Raw genomic sequence first — 10,357 nt, 5'->3', positions numbered from 1 at the left:
CAAGTCAAAATTTGACTTGGCGTCAAAAGGTCCATACATAAAAAAAAATGGTGTATGTAGGACGCCTTTCTACGCCAAATCAAAAGAGCTACTTTGGCGCTCAGTTTTGATACAGTGAAACAAAAAAACATAACTTTAAACACATTCGCCTACAGCTTTTTAAAAAAAAAAAAATGCTTTATGCTGATTGATAGACACATAATGCTGCACTTTAGTGTAGTCGTCTCGTAGATGGCAGCGCCCTCTGTAGCCGATCGCTCCAAACCGGCAGCGCCCTCTGTAGCAGATCGCGGGCGTCACCCTTTTGGCCATTTGTCAAAAGTTTTTTCCATTTTTGTGGAAAAATGTAGCTCTTTTGTTTTGACTTGGCATCAAAAGTTTTTGACCAATGTAGAATCGCCCTAATCGCGCACAAATCTCCGAAAGGTAATAACTAGTGTCGCGTTCGCGCGTTTCTTCTCTACTGCTAGTCCTACTGCCGGCGGATGATCGTGCGGCCGTTGCCCCGTTCATGGACATTGACCCACTGGGTGAACACTCGATCCAGGTGTGCTTAGTTCACCCGAACACAGCCCGGACCGAGCATCACCTTCATCCGCCGACAGCGTCCTCTATTTACGATCGCTGGCGTCACTTATTTTGTGACAAATCGGCTTTAATGTACTTGTGGGAGCTTTGTCCCTACTCTGTTTTATTATACTTTCTCGATACAATTTCACAATTTAAAGGAACCAACAAAACAATTTCACATTACATACTGGTAGCGGTCCAACGATATCAACATTAAGCTGTTTTCACATCGAGCGCGTTTTTTATTTTATTTTTAAATGTTGTTTTGTTGGGATCCTTTCATGGTGATAGAAATAATGCGTGTACACCCTTTTGTGAACTGTACCAAACTGCCGTTCTTTATTTTTTCCTTCTATCTCTTTCGCTACCACTCCTACTACTACAAGCGCTCCCCGTCCCCGACGTTTACTATTACAGATTGGTCACTCAACGCTAAGCTGATTTGAAAATTCTAAACACATGGCTCATAATGATGAACTTGCCTGTCTCTCTCGGAAAAGTAATCCACAAACAGTGTTGCGATATAAAACCTTAAAATTCTCAAAATAACTATGTTTCTTGCAGTCCACTCTTTACCTTCCTATATTTATACACCTTTGTGTCCGTTGTTTCGGTTGGTAGCGGCTCAAAATTTTCACAGTTTTCCTTTCCACATCTCTTATCGTCTCTGCTGCTTGTCGAAAAACAAAGAGCCGGCTTTTCGCCTTTCTTTCTTGCTGTCAGTTTTGACAGCTGCCGAATGTTGACTGTCACTTTGGCCTGCCTAATGAATTTGCAACTGCCTAGTGTACTGTGCTAACATTGCCCCTGTTGTAACTCTAACCACAGCCCAAAGATATGGCTAGATTTACCCTTACACTTCCGTTACTGCCAGCTTAGCAATCGCTCGTCTAACTAAACCTTTCGAGGTTCTTACTAGCGCTTGCCTTATTCTTCCATCTGCACCCTTGATAACTTTATCAATTCTTCCGCGAACCCATGTTCTACGATTAGCCCCGTCGGCTACATTTACCAAACCTCCCTCTTGTATTGACTCGCGTTCGTCATACCACTTTGTGCGATGGTTGATGTTTGGTATATACTCCTTCAGTCATCGTTGCCACAGCATATCGGCCAGCTGCTGATTCGCTTATACCGGTACTGCAAGGCCTCTGTTGGATTCAATGGTTTGCGAAACTCTTCCTTCTCGTCAGATGGTAGACCTCGTAAGAAATGGTTTGGTATTAACGCTTCATCTTCAGCTGACTCCTGCGGAACGTAGGTGAGCGGACGAGAGTACACCATATCCTCAGCTTCAGCAATCACGGTGATAAGAATTTCGTCCGTTAGCCTGCTATGTGTCCGCACACTCCAGGTCAATTTGATGTACTTCTTCTGGATTGCCCCAGTTTTTAAACACGTAAACAAGCTGATCCATCTCTTTTCTGAACGACGTCCAATTGTCACCGTTACAGGTCTAAAATAGTCCATTCCTACGTAGCTGAATGGTCGATGTTGAGGGATAAGACGCTACGTCGGTAGGGGAGCCATCCTAGGAGCCGTGGGTTGACACTTCTTTACCTTGCCGCACGAGCACTCCTTTATCGCCTTCATAACAGCTGCCCGAGTCTTTTGAATGTAGAATCGTTGCCTAAGTTCGTTCACCACAGTTTGACGATTCGCATGATCAAATTTCTGATGCTAGTGCAAAATAAGCTTGATCGTGACATCGTGCTGTTTTGGTAGTATAATTGGGAATCGTTGTTTGAAAGCGATGAAGTCCGCATAGGCTGAACGACCTTCCATTCGGATCACTCCGATATCGTCGAAGAAGGGACTCAGTTTGTATATAGAGCTTGTTCTTTCAATATGGTGCCGTTTTTCTTGCGGTAACTCTAGGTTCTTTCTTAGTGTCTTCACTTCATTTGGAAACGTCTGTTGTTGCGCCAGCTTCCATAAATAATTTTCGGCTTGTCGATATTCGTCGGTTTTCAACGGTGTTTTGGTTGCTAATCTCGTAATCTTTATCATCTGCCGTAGTTTCGATGTAGATTGAACTATTTCAATTGGCAATTTTCTTATCAGTCGTCGGCAATTTGATATGAACCGGCAAACGCAGGCAATGCTTCTTACTAATACGTTCCACCGCGACAAACGGGACACATCTACTAGGTTTTTGGAAAACTCGATTTCATGGAATAAAAAATTAGCTCTCAATTCCAATTAGAGGCCACTCTCTTTCTGGGCGATGCAAGCATTCTGGACCGTGTATCCAACGTCCGTCTGGCTCTAATGGTGGGCCCTCCTTGCCCCATTTGGTTAATACGTCCGCAATGTTGTCTTTCGAGGGTACCCACCGAAATTCGGAAGGGTTTGTTAGACTTAATATTTCCCAGATCCTGTACGCCACCAATTGTTTGTATTTTCGATGGTCTGAACGTATCCACGACAATGCTGTCGCAGAGTCGATGTGGATGACCAGACGTGTGTTACCTTCACGGAGTGATTTGCCTTGATCGTATCGGACATTCTGGCCGCCAACACTGCCGCTAGTAGTTCTATTCTGGGGATCGACATATATTGTATCGGAGCAACCTTTGCCTTTGCCGATACCAAAGCTACTCTCGCCTGTTCATTTGTGACGATCCTGAAGTATGCCACGCATCCATATGCTTCTTCGCTGGCATCAGCAAAGATTTGTAATTCTAATTTCTCGTACTCTGACGGCGTTATTTCATAAAAGTAACATGGAGGTATTTGCATATTTGACACGCGTGGTAGTAGATCAATCCACTTGTGCCATTTTTGACTGAGTTGTCATCAATGAGCTCGTCCCAATCACAGCCTTGTCTCCATAAGTCCTGAATGATCATTTTTCCGAAGATTGTAAACAGAGACCATAGCCCAAGAGGGTCGAAGAAACTCATAACAATACTCAACACTATTCTTTTGCTTGGTATGTTTTCCTTTGTCATGTAAGGCTGTAGATCCTGTCTGAGCTCAGTCGTGTATTGGAGCATATTATTTCCTGTGTTCCATGACATTCCTAATACCCTTTGCACTGCTCTATTTTATCGCAAGGCATAGTTACCATTTCTCCTTCTAATGATTCGCCGAAGTGTTTCTTAAACTCTGAGCTATTGGATACCCACTTTCGAAGTATGAATCCTGCCTTTGATTGTATGAACGCGACTTCTTTCGCTCGTTAGATAGCTTCATCGACGGTGAATGCCGAATCCATGTAATCATCCACATAATGTTTTCGAATTATCGCATCAACTGCTTCAGGAAATTCATCGTTAAACTCACTCGCGTTAAGATTTTTCACATACTGCGCAGAACACGGGGAACTCGTGGATCCAAAGGTAGCCACATCCATTATGTACCTTACAGGTGTGCCTGATAAATCGTGTCGATATAGAAACATTTGAGCTTATTGGTCCTTTGGCCTAATCTTCACTTGATGATACATCTCTGCCACATCACTCTCCTAGACAGACGTTGTTCGCTCGCTCGCCCGTTAACTGGCTACCCTCGTGGCCCTTTCCTAACGTATGTAAATATAAAACATACCAGATCCTGTCACCATGCTCTCTTGGTGCTTCTTGTGTTGGTTCCGGAAAGAGCCTTGCAGTGACCTCCATTTGGCTGTCATCTGTGCGGGGCTGGCGTGAAACTCGCTACCCAGTTTACGCCACGCATCGTGTTGCACTACCTGGCTTTTATATCCGGATGACCGCCTGTTCAATAAGCATTCATGCTCCTCTACGTGGTTATTAAACTGCAGTGCAACATCTTTGGTCATTAATAGTGCCTAAGATTTATATACAATGATCATTAATTAGTTTATGTTTATGTTATGCATCGACTTAGCATATAACACAACAGATTTTGATACCCCAATCACTCGCAACACATTACGTGTAAAATCATGTGCCAATTCGTGCGTGCAACAAAACTATGGTTTTGTAATTAAATGACACGAAATAGATTATTAATAATCGTACCAGCCAAGCAAGCCATGCCACAAGTACTAGCTACATAAAGCTTGAAAACATGTACCCATGCTCGAAATGTTATAAAGAGGGAAATGTGCAAACTGTGCAAAATTATAGTTGGTACAAAGCATAGCAAAATACAACGACTTTGCCTACCGTTGATAACCGTTCTTCTGTTGCATATTTGCCTGCAAAACGATATAAAGTTTTTGGCATGCATTTCCCCCACATTCGCGAAACGCCTCGCTAAACTTACTTCAGATTTCGGTTCTGGATGCTCAAAACTCACTGTTGTTTGATTGGTGGATGCCATTGGAGGATGATATGCAAACGAAACATTACTTTAATCACAAAACATAAATAATTTAAGCAACAAAACTCTGATCTCTGATCAAAGCATCTGATTGAAGAATATCAGCATGCTGTCGCTTGCGTTTGGAGACAGGAAAGTCGGAATGATCGGTGTTGAATGCAGCCGATGTTGGTACCATATTAATTCTTATTTAACATCTAATTTTATTAACACGTATTTTTCTCTCCACATACACTCGTAAACCTTTTTCATAAGATGGCATCCCTGTCGAATTTTTCACGACGCGAATATGCGTGGTATGATTGGTGTGCATTTTATGGAAAACGGCGTCTTTCGCAACGCGAAATTTCCTTGCATGTGCCACGACTATTCTGACTCTGTCTGCCGGACATTTCAGTTTTTGTTGTAGTTCCTGTTCTTTATCTTTTTACGCTTTCTTCTCCATGTACCTTATCCTTTTTTGGGAGCTTTTGTTCTCACTACCTCTGTGAACTGAGCTGAGTCCAGGCCAACGGTTGCTGTTGCTGCTGATTCATTTCGGCCCCGTTCGTGGACTTTGACCCACTGGGTGAACACTCGATCCAGTTTTTTTTTTTTGCAGGATGTCGTGTTCAGAGTGTGGACGAGTTCGACGTGAATGGCTCTCGCGGTAAGGCACATAAACAATGCCCCCCATCTTTTCTCTATTCGTCCTCCATTGACTTCAGCTGCTGCGTCGAATACCATACGTACTTTCCCAGGCTTGTTTGGGTTGACCACCGGGAAGATGGGTAGGTACCAGTCCCGCGGTCCTTTGGCGTTTATTTCCTCCTTGGTGAGTCGGCGGACACTCGTTCCCTCAACTGCGCACCGGCGCCAGTTTTCCTGTCTTTGACCAGCGCGACTACACGGTCCGCCGATTCAAACGTCGCTTTCAGCAGTTCATCTACATTTTCCGCTTGCTGTGGCTTTTCCGGTGGTGGTCGCGTCACCATTTTAGTCCTCGAGAACATTTGAGGCACCGCCGGGTTCTTTTTGCCCGCCCCACTCATGATGTTCACTCACTCTGTTTGCTCACTGGGCACTCTGATACGGTGCTCGTAGTGATAGCGATAAGCACTCCACGCGCACTCACCACTACACTGTTATCAGCGTCGCGCGAAAACGAAAAGACCGTTGGCGTCTAGCCGCGACTGCCAGCTTTAAATAACATTTTTCGCTCTTTAGCACCCCGAAAACACTTCCACTGTTGTGCCAACCTATTTCCTCGGCATTTATATACCCGCCACTCAAATTTTTGGCGACACACCGCGATTTGTGCTAATCAAAATTCCTTTTACCTACACATTGTTCACCTTACGGTAATCAATTACCAGGCGCCATTTCTTCTCCCCGTTTACTGATTTTTTTGAGTACGGGTAGGATTGGATTGTTCCACTCTGACTTGGAGAGTTCAATGATTCCGTTGGACAGCATTTTATCAATTTGCTTGTCGACTTCCGGTTTTTGAGTTTTCGGTAATCGGTATGGTTTACTATAAACTGGATGAGTGTTTGGCTTTGCTGTTCAGGATGGATTATATGTGTTTGTGGTTTTGAGGGTGTCTTTGTCCTTATTGTCTCTGTACTGTACCAAGGAAATACAGTGGAATTCTGGCACTGGTCGAACTTCTGGTTTAACACTTTTCAGTTGCACTTGTCTGTTTGTCGTGTTGACGATCCTTATGGGGACAGTTCCCTGATAAGGAATTGCTAAGGAGTTGGCGACGAACACCATACGGCTTATTTCTCCCTGGCATACCACACAGGGTTCGTTTCTATTGGTGCTAATGTACCGAATTATCTCGGTGCGAGTCCGAGGATGGTGCACGTTAGGTGCTCTGAAATGTTAAACGGAATTGTACACCGTTTATTAACCTGATGTGGTGTTGTTAGTGTAAGCGTTTGTTCACCTAAATTTAAGTGTGCTGCATGTTGCAGTAAGAAATCCATCCGATTATACTCGCCAAGTTTTGGTGAAGTTTCCGTATTACGTGAAACTTGATTAAAAATTTGATCCCATAGCTTATATTTACCACACGGCTTCCTACGCAAATTATAGTAGCGTATATTTTCCTGTTGCAATTCTTGAATGTTTTGTTGCGCATATGCTCTCAATTCATCTCTACCTTCCTCAAAATCGATTAGGCTTTCTTTGAGGGTCTTAATCTTCTTTAAGCACCGTATAGAAAGGAACGATGAACTTCGTTGTTTGTCACGCCGTCTACGATATTGTGATATTTTCTCCCGATTTGGTGGACGGATAACCTTTCTTTCTTATGCTCGGTATCCAAGCTGTGGTGAACCTGGAAGGTTATCACCAGCGAGGACCGAAAGAAGTTACACCGTTCAACTCCAGTATCAGAATCCCACCTTCATTCCACTTTCTTATCTCTTTTATATAAAAAAAATCCATGTTCCCCCTTTTGGCTAAACGCGTGCCAATGTTTTGGCTACGCGCGCGCCAATGTTTTGGCTATGCGCGCGCCAATGTTTGCGATCGCTTCTGGTTAACTAATTATTGAATTTGGATATTATATAATTTTGATAAACAGTAAAGGAATTGATACAAACCTAAAATTTTGAATGTTTGGTCGCCACTCATCCATTTACGTTCAAGGTAGTCAGAAACAGGGCTAACGTTGAATATGTAAGAATCGTGGTTAGATCCACGAAACCTAGTATCAACGTATCGAATCAAGTTTCGATGATCACAAAGCTAAAAAAATATTTGAAAAATATTAAATCATATACCAATCTAAAATAATAAGAATAATAATAAGCACGACGTTTAGGCTGTAATTTCCTTTCCGGTTGTAATACTGCTCTTTGTTTTCGTGTGGAGGAATTATTCGAACATGCGTGCCATTCACGCACATTACCACGCCCGGAATATCAGTAGCATCGTAGAAATGTCGTCTAGCAGCAGTTTTATCTTCTTCCGACATTTCCATGCTGACGAATCGTTTCACACACATCCTCCAGTACTTCTAGAGTGCGCTCAAAAATTATCGAAAAAGTCGGCTGAGCGATCGGAATGGTGAAGCCAACACCAAGCTGGTACGATCCTTGCGCCAAAAATTTTAAAGTTGTCGCTAGCTTGTGCCGGACAGATAGGCCACGGCTAGTCTTTGGACTCCAGCCGATGCCCAATTTTATTTTCGATATCAGCAAACATAATTTTGCTGATGCGAAAATTATTTATAAATCTATAAAGGGAACAAAAACAGATGAGATTACGCCTATTGCAATTGACCACTTGCTTGCAGTATACTTACGCTCTATTAGACAACGCCATAACATCTATATTCTTCCGCAAACGCCGATAGTCGCAGCAATCCCCTCACATTTCGTGCCTTCAGCCGGTACCACCCTGATGGTTTCCTTCCGCGCTCGTCTGCGCGTCGTTTTCGCTACATCTTTTTGCTGCTGCTGGCTTTCCTGTCTGCGGGATCGCGCTTGCGCCCTCTCCCTTCTGGACATTTTGCATTTCCATTCGCTGGATCCCGGTACACTTTCGTCTGCTACCATTTGCGCAAGCGTGGGTGGCGGTTTAGCGACCCACTAGCGTCTGTAATGATTGTTTTGGCAGCCCTAAGTGCTGCCACCGTGCGATTAAGCTTTGCGCTATTCCCGTCATATTCGGCGATTGTTTTAACTAGCTCAAGTGCCGTTGCCATTTTTGAGCGTTTTACCAGAACCGTTACTAGCCAAGCTACTGTTTTAAAAGATAGTCTTTGCCTAGCCTCTAACCTGTGATTAATGGCTGTTTTGATTTTGCCAACTGCTGTCCTTATTAACGCGAGATATTTAGGCTGTAACGCTTCGTCTAGTTGCTTTATTAGGACCAGAGTGTGTGTATAAAATTCATTAATTTGTGTAAGCTCTTCTTTTAGTTTAATTTGGTTTGTCCTAGTGTTCGGTTTCTTATTAATTAAGATTAGTTTTTCCGCAAGACTTGCCCATTTAGCTTTCACGGCTTCTTCCATTTACGCTGTTGCTGGTTCCATCAGTCCTCTTGGGTATGCTTATACGGTGCTAAGGCCTGCTGCAACCGTCCTTGCTGCTTTAATCACCAACGCAGTACGGTACCGGGTATACTTCTCGTGCAGCCTCAGGAGCATCAGTGCTAACACCATTAGCGCTATGATCCACAGTAAACCTCCTGCTTTCCTGTTGATACGATTAAACCGAAATCTTTCAAATACAAATAATATACAAATAAGATAGTTTTCTATGAAGTAAAACTTTTTCGGACAAAATCGAGGCAGTTGGACCGGAAGTCATGCGAGCGGTTGGAAAAGGGTCTCAATTAAAAAGTGGTCTAAGAGGAAGCTCTCTTTTTATTACGGTGTTGCGAATTGTTATCCGCAACGGAATTTTAAGAATTTGGACACAATTTGTCGGTAAAGTGTCGGTAACCCGAACCACAAATTTAGTGTTCCTTTTCAATACAATTTTACAAGATAAAGAACCTTCAGCCTTTCGGGCGCGCCCTTTTATCCCTTTTTCCTCTCTTTTTTCTCTAACGGAGATAACCTCTCCTAATTTTTCCTCTCTTCTCTCTCTAACGGAGATAACCTCTCCTAATTTTTCCTCTCTTCTCTCTCTAACGGAGATAACGCTTAGGGCGTAACGCCTAACGCTTCTCTCGCTCCTATTCACGCGCTGTTTACAACATACGGCATATCATGTCCAGCCTCTAATATTCCCGTCATTAGTATTCCCATTAATTTAAACTATTGTTTACCATCCATTTTAATAACCCAGTTTATTATGCAAGTTCTACAATTCATTGGAACAAAACATAAGAGAAATGCTTTATTACAAACTAATCCTAATGAACTAAACCTAAACAAGCTAAACCTAAATCATTAATCATTAATAATTTCCTCTCGCAGGCAACGAGGAATGTAGCTCCACATATGTCGCACATAGTTTTCACAGTCAGTCCCGCTAATTAAGTCTTTCGCTGACTCTATCGCTGCCATTCGTCATGTAATGTGGAAAGCTACATTATCCATGATGATTACCGATCGTCGGATATTCTGCTGCCTAAGGGTATCTTTTAGCTCCTGTAAGAAATTACTAAAAAAATGTCTATCAATTGCCCTTTTCCTTGTTGAGTAATGGAGTATGCCTGATTGATTCATTGCACATACAACTGATATGTTGCGTGTTCTTATTTGAGGCACTACCTTGACCGCCCTGGTTCCAATGCTGGATCTACCAGCTTCAGGGATAATTCCCGTCATCGCTGAGAAGCGAATGGCGTATTCTTTTCGCTGCTCTTTCGAATTTCCAGCATTTCGTCGCTCTGGATATAAATAAATTCTTTTCAGGGAATATTTAAATTCCCCTATCTCTTTAGCTATTGTCGATCTGCTAACACTAACGTTAAATTCCTTCTGAATGTTCTGAGAAATTTTTTGGTCCGTCCTGATGTCCGTGGGGATAGCGGTATCGTTCTCTTTTAGCGA

Source organism: Anopheles darlingi, chromosome 2 (genome assembly GCF_943734745.1).
Source record: "Anopheles darlingi chromosome 2, idAnoDarlMG_H_01, whole genome shotgun sequence".
Lineage (NCBI taxonomy): Eukaryota > Metazoa > Arthropoda > Insecta > Diptera > Culicidae > Anopheles > Anopheles darlingi.
Note: the sequence above shows the minus strand (reverse complement) of the source record.